This window comes from Gigantopelta aegis, chromosome 13 (assembly GCF_016097555.1).
Source record: "Gigantopelta aegis isolate Gae_Host chromosome 13, Gae_host_genome, whole genome shotgun sequence".
NCBI classification, from domain to species: domain Eukaryota; kingdom Metazoa; phylum Mollusca; class Gastropoda; order Neomphalida; family Peltospiridae; genus Gigantopelta; species Gigantopelta aegis.
This window is the reverse complement of record NC_054711.1, coordinates 8419389-8438442: the sequence shown is the minus strand read 5'-3', so window position 1 is coordinate 8438442 and position 19054 is coordinate 8419389. Positions and strand designations below refer to the sequence as shown.

General features: G+C 38.6%; 1 protein-coding gene across 1 annotated transcript in view; it reads right to left on the bottom strand.

The window, feature by feature from the left end:
* The window catches only part of LOC121387385, a 105390-nt gene that overhangs the window by 29097 nt on the left and 57239 nt on the right, over positions 1-19054 (bottom strand). Inside the window, exon 2 of the mRNA XM_041518484.1 lies at positions 18337-18399. The gene's annotated coding sequence lies outside the window, so the exon portion shown is untranslated. The remainder of the gene's footprint in view (positions 1-18336; positions 18400-19054) is intronic.

Here is a 19054-nt window from a genome sequence, read left to right as displayed (position 1 = left end):
TATTTCCGATTTTTTAAAAAGTTAATGGCGAACAGGCAGTCGCCTATATTAACGCTGTCCATTACATTTGTGAATATATATTTCATCAGCAAGGATGGTGACAATGTGCATGTCAGAGAATTAATGAAAATAGCAAAAACGGACATTATAAAAAGCTAAATGTACTTAATGCATATTGAGAACAAGATATTGAGAAAATTAGAATCTGTGTGTAGAGTCGATAAATATCTGACAGAATGAAAAACCACAGTATTCACAGAAGAGAACAGTTCTGACTAGAGATTTTCGAATCTATCTTAGCGGTACAATATCGTAAAGCCGTCCTACGCTATGACGCCACTACGCCAAACGCCATAGCCTACGAGTGTTGTACGATATCGTAGTGCTAAGATAGATTCGAAAATCAGGCCCCTGGATTAGCAAATAAGAGCAGTATTTCGTTAACGGTTAATCAATGTGCACTTGTGGTGCCGTTAAACAATACACACTTTATCTTTGTCTTTTATCGTTAATATTGAAATGTAAAATCGAACTGATATGGTCTTTGCCATTTTTTTTAAAGGGACATTCCCGAGTTTGCTGCAATGTTTTAAGATGTTATCGACTAATAAAATATTTCTACGATAAAACTTACATATGAAATATATTTTCTTGTTTTGTATATTAGTGGCTGTATATTAAACGTATTTCTGATCGTTTTAATATTTGTACTAGCTTAATTTTCATTTTATTTCCTAAAACATATTTTTTCGTACGTACGAAATTATTTGAAGACAAAATCCAATTTGGGCTTCTTACAAATATTAAGACGACAAGAAACACATTGAATATACAGACACTGATATTCTAAACAAGAAAATATATTTAATGTGTAAATTTAATCGTAGAAATATTTTATTAGTCGAAAACATCTTACAATGCAGCAAACTCGGGCATGTCCCTTTAATATATAAATGTAAAATCGAACTGAAATGGTCTTTGCCATTTTTTTAATAGCTAATCTGAAGGACAATTATAACAGTTATCAGCGATCAAAGCCGTATCCCTGAACAATGCAGAGTCGAATGGGCATTTGTCAAAAATAGTGGTTGATTCCACGAGTCTCTCTATCCAACACCTCGTCTATAGGAGGACAGCCACCCGAGGAGATTCTTTACTGATTTCATCCTTCCCGTACCGCCACAAAGAAGACTACCAGACTAGTTTACTAAATCGGAACTAGCACAGGGCAGAAGGAAGGAAGGAAATGTTTTATTTAACGACACACTCAACACATTTTATTTACGGTTATATGGCGTCGGTCATATGGTTAAAGACCACACAGATATTGAGAGTGGAAACCCGCTGTCGCCACTTCATGGGCTACTCTTTTCGATTAAGAGCAAAGGATCTTTTATATGCACCATCCCATAACAGTATAGCACATACCACGGCCTTTGATGTACCAGTCGTGGTGCACTGGCTTCAGCGAGAAATAGCCCAATGGGCCCACTGACGGGGGATAGATCCCGCCCCTGGCATGCTGTGGATTCGCGGAATTAGCAATTTACTAAAAGTAAGACGAACACATATATACCACGTTGAAATACCAACAAAACAGTTAGCCACATGCAAAATCGTATCTCTGCACAAAGAAAAGTCAAAAAAGATATTGTGACAAAGTCGTGAGTGTTACCACGAATCACTGTACCGTCAGGTGCTTCCTTTATGGAAAAGGACCCCCCCCCCCCCGTCCCCACACCAAAAAAGAGAACACAATGGAAGGAAAGGAAAGGAATGTTTTATTTAACGACGCACTCAACACATTTTATTTACGGTTATATGGAATCAGACTTATGGTTAAGAACCACACAGATATTGAGAGAAGAAACCCGCTGTCGCCACTTCATGGGCTACTCTTTTCGATTAGGAGCAAGGAATCTTTTATATGCACCATCCCATAGACAGGATAGCACATACCACGGCCTTTGACGTACCAGTCGTGGTGCACTGGCTGGAGCGAGAAAGAACACAATGGAACAAGACATAAACAAATATTAAATAAACAAACAAGTAAAATTAAATTTTTTTTTTACAAAACAACAAGACACATAACAACAACAAAACAACAAGACACACGCCCCATCCTAACAAACAAACAAACAAACAAACAAACAAACAAACAAACAAACAACAAACAAACAAACAAACAAACAAACAGACAAACAAACAAATAAATCATTTTAAAAAACCCACACACAAACCCCACAAAATCTGTAATAATAAGCAAACAAGTTAATAAAAAAAGAAAAAAAAAATCATGAAAAAAGCCACCCTCCCCCATCTACAAATCGAAATCTGAATTACATAATCACCCACATCACAAATCGATCCACTCGTCTGGTCTTACTGGGAGCCATTTTGTTCAATTGGCCACGTGCTCAATCAATTTGAATATTGCACTGTCCAGTTATAACAGCCCGGAGCGAAGATTAGCTTGAGAATACATTTCCAAATGAAATAAACCTTTTCTATGTCGCAATACAAATTGTCCTAATGTCTTTCACTTAAGACAGAATCGCCAGAGTTACGAGGAAAGATTTCCTAATGAAGAAGAAAGCTTAATAAGATAGTTCCTGTTGAACGCGTAGATATCATGACGTCATCATGTTGCCTTATTTAAAGGGACATCATAACTATTCGGTCAAAATTGAAAAAAAGACATTGCAACGTCTTGACATTTTTATAATTTATAAAGAAATGTATATATTATTGTAATGTCAGAAAGAAAAATCAAAGGTCACAGTACAAAGTTTTAATCCACGGAGTATGAAGAAAATCGGTGTATGAATCACTGTAACGTCCTCCCTGAATACTGGAGGTGCCCTTTTAAAACACTGCACCCCTTCCCTAGAAAAATCCCACATCCGCTCCTGCAAAATACACCCCTCCAACAAATAATGTTAAAACCTGGTACTAACATAAGGATAACTGAACAACAGATAACGTTTCTCTAACTAGCTGGACGGGACGTAGACCAGTGATAAAGCGCACGCTTGATGCGCGATCGGTATGGGACCCCGTCGGTAGACCTATTGGGCTATTTCTCGTTCCAGCCATTGCACCACGACTTGCATATCAAAGGCCGTGGTATGTTCTATCCTGCCTGTGGGATTGTGCATATAAAAGATCCCTTGCTACTAATGAAAACAATATAGCAGGTTTCCTCTGTAAGATTATACGTAAAAAAATAACAATATTTGACATCTAATAGCCGATGATTAATGAATCAATGTGCTCTAGTGGTGTCGTTAAACAAAACAAATTTAACTAACCAGCTATAACTAGTGGTGCTCCTGAGGTACCTCCTCAAACAAATAATGTTGGAAACTTGTACTGACAAGGATATTCAGCAACAGATAACTTTCCCTTAAAGGCATACTGTCACAGATTTTAGGACCTTATTTCTCTTTTAATGAATAATAAATAAAAATTACATTAATTTTTACAGACCAAATCTAACTATTGCATCACTTTAACTACATCATGATGGAGTAAAATCCATGTCCACCCTCTCGGCAATGTTAGTTTTTGAATTATGGACCATTGCCATAATTCAATTATTTTTACAAAATATCATTAATAAGTGGAGTATGGTGGTTACGTAGATGGTTGAATAAAATACGTTTAGGGACAAATCAAATATATAAATTGTTAAGTAATACTTTGTTAGGCCATGAAACAGGTCAGTGGTCTGTGACAGTATGCCTTTAAGTAATACTTTGTTAGGCCACGAAACAGGTCAGTGGTCTGTGACAGTATGCCTTTAAGTAATACTTTGTTAGGCCACGAAACAGGTCAGTGGTCTGTGACAGTATGCCTTTAAGTAATACTTGGTTAGGCCACGAAACAGGTCAGTGGTCTGTGACAGTATGCCTTTAAGTAATATTTTGTTAGGCCACGAAACAGGTCAGTGGTCTGTGACAGTATGCCTTTAAGTAATACTTTGTAAGGCCACGAAACAGGTCAGTGGTCTGTGACAGTATGCCTTTAAGTAATACTTTGTAAGGCCACGAAACAGGTCAGTGGTCTGTGACAGTATGCCTTTAAGTGGGACGGGAAGTAGCCCAGTGGTACAGCGCTCGCTCGCTGTGCGATCGGTCTGGGATCGATCCCCGTCGGTGGGCCTATTGGGCTATTTCTCATTCCAGCAAGTGCACCACGACTGGTATATAAAAGGCCGTGGTATGTACTACCCTGTGGGATGGTGCATATAAAAGATCCCTTGCTGCTAATCGAAAAGAGTACCCCATGAAGTGGCGACAGCGGGTTTCCTCTCTCATTATCTGTGTGGTCCTTAACCATATATTTGACGCCATATAACCTTAAATAAAATGTGTTGAGTGCGTCGTTAAATAAAACATTTCTTTCTTTCTTTCTTTCCCTTAACTAGCTGTAACTATCGACGCTCCCTGCCTCCCCCTCAAAAAAAAAAAAAAAAAAAAATAAGAGTTGAAATCTTGTGCTGACATAAGGATATTCAGCAACAGATAACTTTCCCCTAACTAGCCATAACTAGCCGGACTTGTCCTGTAACGAGGCATTCAGCAATTAAACTTCGCTTTGTTGGGCTGGTGTCACGCTAACGAAGTTTGCTCGTGCAGACGGACCCGATGTAACGATGTTTGGGAGTCGGATAAACGCATCAGACGGGGCGTGACACGGTAGTACTACTTGACGAATGTCGATCGGGGCTGATCGAGACGACATTTCGTCTTAAGTGACGAATTGCTCAGACGTACGCTTGTCTTAACAGAGGACATATATCGCGCGGGGGGATTACGGGCATACAGGGGCGTCGGAAAGGGAAATGGAGGGGTGCGGAAGAAGGGGGTGGGTGTCCCGATTTTTGCTGCAAGTTTTTTTTTTTTTTTAAATCGTTTCTTGCCAAAATATTCTTGGTTCCGTTTTAGACAGTGAACAGTGGGCGTAGCCCAGTTGTAAAGCGCTCGTTTGATGCGCGGTCGGTCTAGGATCGATCCCCGTCGGTGTGCCCATTGGACGAGTTCTCTTTCCATCCAGTGCACCACGACTGATATATCAAAGGCCGTGGTATGTACTACCCTGTCTGTGGGATGGTGCATATGAAAGATCTTAGTGGTAAAGCGTCCGCCTGATGCACGGTCAGTCTGGGATCGATTCCCGTCGGTTGGCCCATTGCGCTATTTTTCGCTCCAGCCAGTGCACCACGACTGGTATATCAAAGGCCGTGGTATGTGCTATCTTGTCTATTGGATGGCGCATATAAAAGATCCCCATATGAAAAAAAATGTAACAGCTTTTCTTTCTAAGACTATGTCAAATTTACCATATGTCTGACATCCAATAGCCGATGATTAATAAATCAATGTGTTCTAGTGATGTCGTTAAACAAAACAAACTTCTTCTGTCTTGACAAATTGCCCAGACATACGAAGCAGACGACATGAGCGTTGGAACGGCCGAGTATAGCAGACGTAACAAGCGGCCTAACAAGCGTCGACATTTGACGTGGATTAAAGAACTCTTTTGTCAATCTTCAACACCGCACGGTTCTCCAGTCGTTATCAGACAAAAAAGAAATAAATATTGTCTTCCCCGTCGTTACCTTCAGACGTCTTTGGGACGAAATAATAAATAAAGAATCGAACTCAGTTTAGGTGCAGACGACCTGGGTAAATATCTACTCCAGACAGGCGTGCTTGATTCTTTGTTTTAAACAAAGTTAAAGTAAGCCTTCTGACTGTATTTTGCCCATGCTATTTTGTAATATTGTGCATTGACCTTTTGGGACATGGGTATATAGCGTAAGAGACCGCTGGAGTGAATCGGTTAATGAACCACCTGTTCGAACCGGTACTACAGCCAGATGCGGTCATATAGTAAAATATTGAGACGGAAATGTTCTAAATTTTAGAGTGAAAATAAATGCATATATAATGTATGTTCTCAATGTTGTATGTTGTTAATGCCAACGAGAACCCGTTCTGTTGGCAATCTTCATTTGAAGTTGGGCAATTTAACATGGGTTTCAATGGCAGATGACATCTGTGTAGTGGACCTAAATACTGGAAGAACCATTTTGAAGCGTTGCATCTCCTCCCTTGAAAATTCCTGACTAGTGCTTATAGATCTATAGTCTAGACTCAAATTTTTAAGGAGGGGCGGGACGTAGACAAGTGGTAAAACGCTCATCTCATGGTCAAGGATCGATCCTCGTAGGTAGGCCCATTGGGCTATTTCTCGTTCCAGCCAAAACACCACGACAGGTATATCAAAGGACGTGGTATGTGCTATCCTGTCTGTGGGATGGTGCATATAAAAACATCCCTTGCTACTAATGGAAGAAAATGTAGCGAGCGTCCTCTCTAAGACTGTACCTCAAAATTACCAATTTAATGTTTCACATCCAATATCCGATTATTAATAAATCAATGTTTTCCGGTGAAGTCGTTAAACTAAACAAAAACTGTAAACAACATAATGACGTCACAAGCATACACACAGTATAGCGTTACCATGACGTGAAATTCTCAGACTCTATAAAAGTCTTGTGCTTTGACTCTAGAAATGTCTTGTGCCCAGGGCAGACGTGCGCTACAACATCTTACTCTGAGTGTGCACGTAAAGCCCTATGACCTGACCTGACTCTAGAACAGTTCTATAAAAATAACAACAGCGTGGAGCCAGGTGACTGTCTGGGTAATCTTTAATCCGAAGAAAGTATCCATTGAAGGTTCGCACACAGAAAACAGGTGTCCCAACAGCCCTCGGATCAAAGACGGGCGCTCTTTGATTCTTACACACCCACGGCTTCCCCTTTGAACTGGCAGTAACCCCTCACCAGGAAATCAAATTAGCCATCATGGTGAAAGAAGCCAGGGCGTGAAAAAAACCGACGGGCTAATCACATCAAACACGGTGTTTGTTCGTTCACAACTGTTGAAGGACAAAGGACTCGTATAGATGTGCTAATGTCTACATAACAAGGAATGTCTTTTTACTATTATTATTATTATTTTTTTTTTTTTAAAGGGACATTCCCGAGTTTGCTGCAATGTTTTAAGATGTTATCGACTAATAAAATATTTCTACGATTAAACTTACATATTAAATATATTTTCTTGTTTTGTATATTAGTGGCTGTATATTAAAGGTATTTCTGATTGTTTTAATATTTGTACTAGCTTAATTTTCATTTTATTTCCTAAAACATATTTTTTCGTACGTACGAAATTATTTGAAAACAAAATCCAATTTGGGCTTCTTACAAATATTAAGACGACCAGAAACACATTGAATATACAGACACTGATATTCTAAACAAGAAAATATATTTAATGTGTAAATTTAATCGTAGAAATATTTTATTAGTTGAAAACATCTTACAATGCAGCAAACTCAGGAATGTCCCTTTAACCGTGAAAAACACAAATACGTCTAATGGATAGTTTCATTCAAGAACGAAATTATATATATATATATATATATATATATATTGATGAGTGATATAAGGGACCACACGAACACTAACAGGAAAGAGTGACAACAACAAAAACTCTCATCCACAATTTCATTTCATTTCAACTTATTTTCGTGCTTATATCCAATTAAGGTTCAAGCACGCTGTCCTGGACACACACACACATACACACACACCTCAGCTATTTAGGCTGTCCAGAACAGTCGGTTAGTGGTTAGTGGTTAGTGAGATAAGATAAGAGAGAAGAGGGTGTAGTGGTCTTACACCTACCCATTGAGTCGTTAAAACTCGCTCTGGGTGGGAACGGGTGCCGGGCTGCGAACCCTGTACCTACCAGCCTTATGTCCGACTGCTTAACCACGACACCACCGAGGCCGAGTGTCAGGAAGTTAGCCGTGTTACTGGCATTAATTTTCTCGTTGCTTACATTCAGTCTCACATTAGTGACATTCAGTCTCATATTACTGACGTCCAGTCTCACATTACTGACGTTCAGTCACACATTACTGACATTCAGTCACACATTACTGACATTCATTCTCACATTACTGACATTCATTCACACACTACTGACATTCATTCTCACATTACTGACATTCATTCTCACATTACTGACATTCAGTATCACATTACTGACGTTCAGTCTCACAATACTGACGTCCAGTCACACATTATTGACATTCAGTCACACATTACTGACATTCATTCTCACATTACTGACATTCATTCTCACATTACTGACATTCAGTCTCGCATTACTGACATTCAGTCTCACATTACATCTGTGTATGTTACATATACGATATCACCAGATTCAGTGAATTTATCAACCATTCATGAACATTACTATATATTATATCAAAGACCTGTTGCCGTCATAAATGGCGCCATTCAACAATTACGTACAGTAATAGGAAATTTGGCTCTTTTTTGTTTTTATATAACCTCCCTTTTATTCAAACGACGTTACTGAGACCTTAAAATAAGAGCTATTTTTCGACCAATATTAAATCAAAATTACTCAAAAAGCTCCTTTAAGTTTACTTCCGATGAACCGTTCTAAATCATGCTCCACAAACTGCGTAATGTTTTTTGTGTGTTTTTTTAACTTAATCCTACGGGATTAATTCAATAGCACCACAAGTGCGACCCTGGTCGGGCTGCCAATACTCTCTTGCACTGGAATAGTACGGGTGGTCCTTTCTCCCTCCCACCCCAACCCCTTTCCTGTACTGGACGAAGGAGCCGTCTAAGTCGGCACTTGCGCCCATGACAGGTGTGCACTACAACAACTTGTTCTGAATGTGCACGGTAAGCCCTATGACCTGACCTGACCTTGAAATGCCTTGGCATTGGTGTAAATTGTGATGATGAAATAGTTAGCTAGTAGCGGCCTCGGTGGCGTCGTGGTTAGGCCATCGGTCTACAGGCTGGTAGGTACTGGGTTCGGATCCCTGAGTGAGTGTTATATACCCTGAGTGAGTGCTCCGAAAGGCTCAATGGGTAGGTGTAAACCACTTGCACCGACCAGTGATCCATAACTGGTTCAACAAAGGCCATGGTTTGTGCTATCCTGCCTGTGGGAAGCGCAAATAAAAAAGCCCTTGCTAATCGGAAAGAGTAGCCCATGTAGTGGTGACAGCGGGTTTCCTCTCAAAATCTGTGTGGTCCTTAACCATATGTCTGACGCCATATAACCGTAAATAAAATGTGTTGAGTGCGTCGTTAAATAAAACATTTCTTTCTTCTTTTTTTTTAGTTAGCTAGTTGTATGCAGACGACATTGTTATCTTGGGGATTGATGTCAAGTAAATAGTGTCTTTAAACTGTCGCAAAATTTAGGTGGGGGGGGGGGGGGGTGAGGATGGGGGTCCGGGTCCCTGCCCCCTAGATCCGCCTCTGAATACGCTGTAAAACTGGAACTTGAGAGTTCAGAAGCTTTTTAACGACTTTTTATGTTTGTATACAATATGTTTGTTTGGTTTGGTGATAAATAGTAGATTAAAAAAAAATCATCTGTTAAAGGTCAAAATAACAATGATTTTATGAATAACTTTATGAATAAACATGATACATTTTTAAAAAGTAACTAGACAAACTTCCCCTCCCTCTCTCTCCCATAATGTTTTGTTACGCAACCAATGCGACCCCCCCCCCCCCCCCGTTCCCTTAGAGCGTTGCGTAATTGCTGAACAGTCCCTATGGTAGTCTTATTAAGCCTACATATTTTTTTTTCCACGTCTGCTATAACGCCCATAAAACAAAAGCCTCGTTCTCAATTTCGTTTGCAGCGAAACATCCAATGCAAAACCGATTACAATTTGCCCCTGCTTCCGTTCACCAAATTGTTTAACTGTTTCACCGTGTCACGACAACAAAGTTAATTATTTACTTTTGCAGGAATTTTCCCCTCTAGGGGTAACAAGTAACACGGGGTGAGATGTAACAGAGAGAAATTACCTCGTGGGCGCAAATCCTGATCCGTTTAATTTAAGTACGAGTTGAGAATTTAAAAAACTGGGTCACGAGAGGGTCACGTGCCATAATGTATTGAAACAAGGAAGCATGCTGGGAAAGTAACAAGGATAATGCGAAAGCAATGCGTAACAGAATTCAGCAACCAGTCGTTGTATTGAGCATTGGCTGGAACACTGAGGTTCCATTAGACAAAATCAATAACCATTGCCGGTCATGTTAACATTTACTAATTAAACTCATATAAGTAGCGTATCAACACATCCAGACAGTACACCAAATAAATTCCCAATTGCCAATAACGTTTACATTTTATTTACTGATAAAACTAATATAAACAGCGTATCAAAGAATCCACTTGCAAGAAACTGAGGCAGGATCAAATTGTATTTAAGAGGTTCAATCAATGTTTTTATGAGCAAACTTCATTTTTTAAAGTGAAAATCGCTGTTCCATTTTTTTGGGAGTACCCTGCACTGATTTCAACTTCTAGTGAACTGCAGAACAACTGAATACTAATACCAAAAGCCGTGGTATCCACTACAAGATGGAAAGTAAAGTTTTTTTTATTTAACGACGCCACTAGAGCTCATTGATTTTTTATCTTATCATCGGCTATTGGACGTCAAACATATGGTCATTCTGACACTGGTTTTTTTATAGAGGAAACCCGCTGTCGCCACATAGGCTACTCTTTTACGACAGGCAGCAAGGGATCTTTTATTTGCGCTTCCCACATGCAGGATAGCACAAACCATGGCCTTTGTTGAACCAGTTATGGATCACTGATCGGTGAAAGTGGTTTATACCTACCCATTGAGCCTTGAAGAGCACTCACTCAGGGTTTGGATTAAAAATCCCATGCCTCGACTGGGATCCGAACCCAGTACCTACCAGCCTGTAGACCGATGGCCTAACCACGACGCCACCGAGGCCGGTACCACAAGATGGATGCTGTGGAACATCTTGTTGGAAAAGCCCAACCCATGTAGCAGTTACCAATCGCCCTGGGCACGTGCGAACAAGATCATTACGAAAAGCACAAGTAATGACGAAATTAAATTGCTCAAAGCTACATAAAAAGTTTCATTTTTTTTTTTTTTTTACCTCTTCATCTTCAAATTCACTTTGTTAAGTTTATACCTGGGAGACATGTGACCTAATTTAGTCAACCGCTATAACGACGCAATACGCCGTAGTGTTTAAAAACTAGGGTGTGTCGCTTTAAGAGATTGTTCTCTGTTTGCTACCATTGTAATATGTTCCGACGAATCAAATTTCATATATTAAAGGGACTGTCCTGAATTTTCAGCCACTGTAAGATGTTTGCAATAACAGAGCCTTGTTGACGACTACTGTTTCATACTAAATACATTTTCTTGCTTGGAATACCAGTGTCTCTATATCGAATGTGTTTGTGGTCGTATACTAATGTTTGTAGCACTCAGTTTTTACTTTAATTCGTGATATATAATTTGTTTTCGTACGTACGGAATTATTAGGACGTAAAATCCGATTTGAGCTGCTTTAAGTATTAGGACAACAACAAACACCTTGTAAATACAGACACTGATATTTTAAATAAGAAAATGTATTTAATTTGTATGTTACGTCATCGAAAAGGCTCTATTGGTCGGAAACATTTTACAATGGTTGTAAACGCAGGACTATCCCTTTAAATCTTCTCCTTTTTAAAATGCAGGGATGAGGGCAATTGATGGAACAACCAAGGTAAAGCACGCGCTGCCTTTGTGTACTGCACGACATCATCGATTACTAGTCACAATGCAAGTGAAGCTGTATACCCTGGCTGTTCTAGCAATTTGTCTTCACCCCTGTACTAAACATCAGATTTAATCTAAATAATTTGATGGTAATTTGTTAACAAACTTTTAATTTTTTTTTGCGTACACTGTTTTATTGTAAAACATGTCATGAGAGTTGATATGGGTTTAATGCTAGTCTCAAACTACCAACTGCCATCACAAAGTTGGCCAACTTTCTGCTCACACAACTTCTACGACTGTCCAGTTGCTAGTCTGAGTGCTCTTACAACTCGATTATTGTCGTATAACCCATTAGTTGTTAGTCTGAGCGCACCTGTCGTAAGTCGACAAAAAAAAATTAATAATATATTTTTATACATTTTTTTTTTATCAGTATGTAAAATGCAATTACATACCAATTCATCGATTCCCTTTTGAACGCAAACGTATTAAAAATGCTTATATGTTTGTAATTGGAGATTACTATTTAGGAAAATCGGCCATTAAGTTTTTTACTAAATGGCTTGTAATCAGGAAATTACGATGTTAGTACTGGTATTTATTTCAAATGCAATACCACACACATTAAAAGACAATTTTGATGTGTTTACAAATTGTTTGACAGTGTAATTTGGTACTTCACATATTTAGAACCCTGATTTGGGTACCATTGAGACAGATTTTTCATTAGTAACCCTAAACGCCATACTTAACAACAACAGCCCAACAAACATTAAGGTGTTTATGTATTTTTCTGTTAAACCAGATGCGTCGGATATCGCGAATGAATACAGATCTGTGCGGATTTAAAAGGTTCGTGTAACCGGATAACTCATGTGTCACTGCTACTTCCTGTTGATTAATGAAAATCGTAATTCCAAACATGATTGTCTCGTCCGTCTGTGTGTATTAAGTGATCGATATTGCTATTACTGGAATTTCAAATATGAACATACGTGGACGTTTCGATGGATTTTGAGTTTCTTTTCGTCTGTCACCAATAAAATTTAAATAAATAAATTGCATTAAAACATTCAATAACACACACACACACACACACACACACACACATACATACACACACACACATACACACACACATACTAACACACACGCACACACACACACACTGAGACACACACACACACACACACACTGACACACACACACGCATATATATATCTACCGTTACACCTTTTGTTACTACTTAAAGTTTCACGCTTTGAGCGATCATCAGGTAACTGGTAACTGCCCTCTTATTTATACTGGCTCCCCAAGAGGTAGAGCACTATACCAGCCACACCAGGAAGAATACTGTATTGTATATATATCTTAAAACAAGAATTTAAAATTTATTTCATTTATACTTATTCTTCGTACTTATATCCAATTAAAGTTCAAGCATGCTGTCCTGAACACACACACACACACAAACACACACACACACACAGTTATCTGGGATGTCAATCCAGGTCAGTGAGTTAGTGGTTAGTGAGAGAGAAGGAAGAAGAAGGAAATGTTTTATTTAACGACGCACTCAACACATTTTATTTACGGATATATGGCCTCGGACATATGGTTAAGGACCACACAGATGTTGAGAGACGAAACCCTCTATCGCCACTTCATGGGCTACTCTTTTCGATTAGCAGGAAGGGATCTTTATATGCACCATCCCACAGACAGGATAACACATACCACTACCTTTGAAATACCAGTCGAGGTGCACTGGCTGGAGCGAGAAATAGCCCAATGGGCCCACCGACGGGGAACGATCCCAGACTGACCGCGCATCAAGCGAACGCTTTACCACTGGGCTACGTCCCGCCCCTAGTGAGAGAGAAGTCAATGTAGTGGTCTTAAAGCTAGTGACCTAAACTCGCTCTGGGTGGGATCCGGTACCGGACTGCGAACCCAGTACCTACCAGTCTTATGTCCGATGACTTTTACCACGTCACCACCGAGGCCAGTGAATTTAGAATGAATCGATGTTTAACGACATACCACCACGATAAAAAGAAAGAAAGACATGTTTTATTTAACGACGCACTCATCACAATTTATTTACGGTTATATGACGTCAAACATATGGTTAAGGACCACACAGATAATGAGAGAGGAAACCCGCTGTCGCCACTTCATGGGCTACTCTTTTCGATTAGCAGCAAGGGATCTTTTATATGCACCATCTCACAGACAGGGTAGTACATACCACGGCCTTTTATATACCAGTCATGGTGCACTGGCTGGAACGAGAAATAGCCCAAATGGGCTCACCAGCGGGATCGATGCCAGACCGACCGCACAGCGAGCGAGCGCTGTACCACTGGGCTACGTCCCGCCCCGTACCACAACGAAAACTACATCGGTTGTTGGGTGTCAAAGAAATATATAAAGGAATTGATGATCAACATGAGTATAAAAATGTGAAACCTCTCAAGACCGGACCCTCTGTAAACCGGAATTCCCTCAAAACCGAACATTTTACAGAGTCCCTTTTTAAAAACCTGGACAGAACTTAACCTCTTTAAACCGAATATCTCTAAAACCGGACATTTGTCTTGGTCTCATAGATGTCCGGTTTAGAGGGGTTTCACTGTATATGTATTACCACGTTGTTAACAATGTTTCATGTTAGAAAAGAAGTTTAGAACCTACAGGCCAGCTTCTGGCTTCTGTTATTTATTTAAAGGGACATTCCTGAGTTTTCTGCAATTTGTAAGATGTTATCGACAAACAGAGACTTTTTAACGATTGTAATTACATATCAAATATATTTTTCTGCATAAAATATTAGTGGCTGTATATTAAACGTGTTTCTTATCATTTTAATGTTTGTACTAGGTTAATTTCATTTTATTTCGTACAATATATTTTTTTTTACGTACGAAATTACTTGAATACAAAATTTAGTTTGGGCTTCTTACAAATATAAAGACGACCAGAAACACATTAAATATACAGACGCTGATATGCTAAACAAGAAAATATATTTAATATGTAAGTTTAATCGTAGAAATATTTTATTAGTCGGAAACATATTACAGTGCAGAAAACTCAGGAATGTCCCTTTAACATTCCGATAAAACAACAATACTTTACAGAATGAATAATAATGATCTTGTTTTATTTGTATGTCCATATTATAAAGACTTATGTCAGACATGTGTACAGGAATAGTAGCAAGGTGGAGGGATCTAGACTTTGGCGAGCGAAGTTTATAAGTGGGAGGCGGAGGGGGGAGGGTGTTAGTCGAGCCATGCCCCCATTCCGGAAAATACATTTTAAAAAAGAAACTTTGCTTTAACGTGGGGGTGGGTCCAACTCTAGACCCCCTGCCTAATCGCTTGTAATTATTAAAACAAATATTATTGAACATGCCTACACTTCAGTTAACGAACTTATTATTAAAACAAATATTATTGAACATGCCTACACTTCAGTTAACGAACTTATTAGTAAAACAAATATTATTGAACATGCCTACACTTCAGTTAACGAACTTATTAGTAAAAGTCAAACAAATATTATTGAACATGCCTACACTTCAGTTAACGAACTTATTATTAAAAGTCAAACAAATATTATTGAACATGCCTACACTTCAGTTAACGAACTTATTAGTAAAAGTCAAACAAATATTATTGAACATGCCTACACTTCAGTTAACGAACTTATTATTAAAAGTCAAACATAAGACATACTGCAAGTTAGCTAAATTTATTTATTTTCCATTCGACGTCATCAGGTTTTTGACATCATAATCCATGCTTCTCCTGTCTTAATGACTAACTGCTATTTCGGTTGATACGTGATGAATATTTTCTTTATGGTTTTATATTTTTAATCGAGGATTCGGGGTGTGTGTGTGTGGGGGGGGGGGGGGGGGGAGACCACTGTTTACGCCGACTTACAGAACATCACAATTACTTATATATCTCGAGTTAATTATACGAAGATTTATATGTTGTAGCTGTAATATAACCCTTACAACTTTGTGAGAATACGTCTTTAAACTCAACTCATAGTTTTGATGACATGGTGAGACTCTCTTGTTGACATCGGCCTAATGCGTATGAATACATCAACTAACAGAACGAGCAAGTGAGAGGTGATAAGTGTTCTGTGAATGTCCAGAGTGCATGCGCTGGGTTTTGGTGTGCATTTGGACTGTATAAATACAATTTAATTACTATAACTATGTTTAAGACACGCTGCAATGTGAAAACGTTCAACAGACTCGGCTAAGTGCAAACAGGAGTGAAAAGGACAAGTCCATTTAAAGCGAGGTCACTTAATAAACACGGTAGTCATTTCCGTTAAAAGTATGCGAATGTCAACACAGTCTTGCTCCTATGGGTTCCATTGAACCAAGTCAGTTCGCATTACTAATAATTTTAAAGGGACATACCCTAGTTTTTAAACACAACAGCATATTTTTCACTGTTAGAGCCGTTTATGATCACTGAAATCAAACATTACTTATATTTTATTGTTTAGATTATCCATTTCCGTAGAACCGAAGTGTTTCTGGTCATCCTGTTGTTTCTAATATCACAAAATGCATTTTTCATATTTTAAAAAACGCACGTGCGTCTGAGAAGTAGCGGTTATTGATTCGAGCTCTTGTCTATTTTTAAGGATATTTCTTGTTTGAACGTCTCAGACTCTTGTTTCACTCTGTTGCAAGCGTATCCAAGTGTGTTACAGGTTTGTAGATTAACTAAATTTGGTGTCCATTTTTACGAGTTGAAACTAGGGTCTGCGCCTTTAACATTGAATGAATGAATGAATGAATGAATAAATGGATGGACGGACGGACGGACGGACGGACGGACGGACGGAAGAATGAATGAATATATTAACGAATGAATGAACGAACAGACGGATGGATGAATTAAGGAATGAATTGTTTTGTTTTTTTAACGACACCCCAACACAAAAAACACAGCTTATTGAGTGTCAAACAAAATTAAGGTTTTTTTCATTAATGTGAAACCTAACATTGCATCTACTTGCAACAAAATCGAATAGCACATCAATATAAAATTAAAACAAAATGTTTAGTGATATCACTGTTTTATGCGTACACATTCAACAAATTAAATTTTTTGTTCGTAATTCTTTGCTGACAAAGAAACAAAGATGGTGGCCATGCTATATTTATCCACTTATTATTAGGAAAACCCTCTTGTCGTCCAGTGCAAGCTTTTTAAAACATATTATTCTAGACTTAATTATGGAACGATTGGCGTGGGATCGATTATTTTGTAGTTATTTATTGCAAATAAATGTAAATATAACCAAATATTGTAGTCTGAACTTTGACACAGGACCTTTAAAGGACTGTTAAACTATTCCCATTAATAGAACCTTTTTAATGACGACTGTTTCTGGGGTTTTAAAAATATTAAATACATTTTCTTGCTTAGAATATCAGTGTGTATATTAAATGTGTTTCTGATCATCCTAATATTTTATTTGTAGAAGATACCCCCCCCCCAAAAAAAAAAAAAACAAAAAAAACAAACAAACAACAAGAACAACAACAAACACCAACCAAAAACCACCCCTTTGACTTTGCCTTGTGCAAAGATTCGATTTTGAAAAGGCTCATGGTTTGTTCGTTCAAATATGACGTATGGGTGTACCGGATGGTCGTGTAGTTAACGCCAAGGTCTCTCAAGGTTAAAGTTTGTTTAACAACACCACCAGAACACATAAACATATTTCTTACTGCCCCAGAGTTTTGTCTTATTTAACGACTAGAGCAAATTGATTAATTAATCATCGGCTGTTGGAGGTCAAACATTTGGTAATTCTGAGTCGTAGTCATCAGAGGATACTCGCTACATTTTTCCTAATGCAGCAAGGGATCTTTTATATGCACTTTCTCACAGACAGGAATTATTGCCCCAGAGAATCATAAGGTAATATTACGATTACTATCAGAGCGCATTGATTTATTATTAATTATCGGCTGTTGGACGTGAAGCATTTGATAATTCTGACTCGTAGTCTGCAGAGGAAACCCGCTACATTGTCCATTAGTAGCAAAGTTAAAGTTAAAGTTTGTTTTGTTTAACGACACCACTAGAGTACATTAATTTATTTATCATCGGTTATTGGATGTCAGATATTTGGTAATTTTGACATATAGTGTTAGAGAGGAAACCCGTTTTATGCACCATCCCACATACAGGATAGCGCATACCACGGCCTTTGATATACCAGTCGTGGTGTACTGGCTGCAACGAGAAATAGCCCAATGGGCTCACTGACGGGGATCCCAGACCGACCGCGCATCAAGCGAGCGCTTAACCACTTGGCTACGTCCCGCTCACTCAGGTTGTAAGAGTGCTCAGACTAGCAACTGGACAGTCGTAGAAATGAGATCGGCGAGTTGACAACTCCGTCTTGACAATTGGCAGTCTGATACTAGCATTATGTAATTATGTAATTTGTTGCGTGAAGTAGATGTCAAAACCATGCAAACGTAAAGCAGGTTGACTGCTAGACCCAAACGTAAATTTAAAATAAATAAATAAATAAAATAAAATAAATAAATAAATAAAATAACATAAATAAACTCACCTCGTTCTATTATAAATCTGTATTCAGTTCAACCTTTCACTTCTTGAAAGGTTCGTCAAAGTTCTGAAATAAATAAACACAAACTTTATAATTATAATAATAACACAATTTATTTGATGTGTATAGGTAGCAGTATATACAATTAGTTACCTTGTGTACCCAGTCGAACAAACAGTTTGCTTGTTGTTTTTGGATAATTCCATGTTTGATTTCATTTCAACTTATTTTCGTGCTTATATCCAATTAAGGTTCAATCACGCTGTTCTGGGCACACACCTCAGCTATCTGGGCTGTCTGTCCAGGACAGTGGGTTAGTTGTTCGTTGGTTAGTGGCCTTACACCTACCCATTGAACCCTTAAAAATTCGCTCTGGGTTGGAGCCGGTACCGGGCTACGAACCCTGTACCTACCAGCCTGTAGTCCGATGGCTTAACCACTGCGCCACCGAGGCCGGTTTCATGTTTGAAGGCTAATTATTTGGAATATGAAATAAATTCTTAAGCTTAAAGGGACACACCCTAGTTACAGTTATTTGTTAACCATTACGACGTTGTTTTTCGCTATTAAACCCCATTTTTCACAAATAAAATTGTCCAGGAGAGGTGAAAAGAACGCACCCCAAGTCTGTGAAATTTGTCGTGACGTAGGCATTGTTGTGCTTCGAGCGACATCTACCGGTGACATCAGAATACAAACTTTCAAAATTATTTCAAGCAAT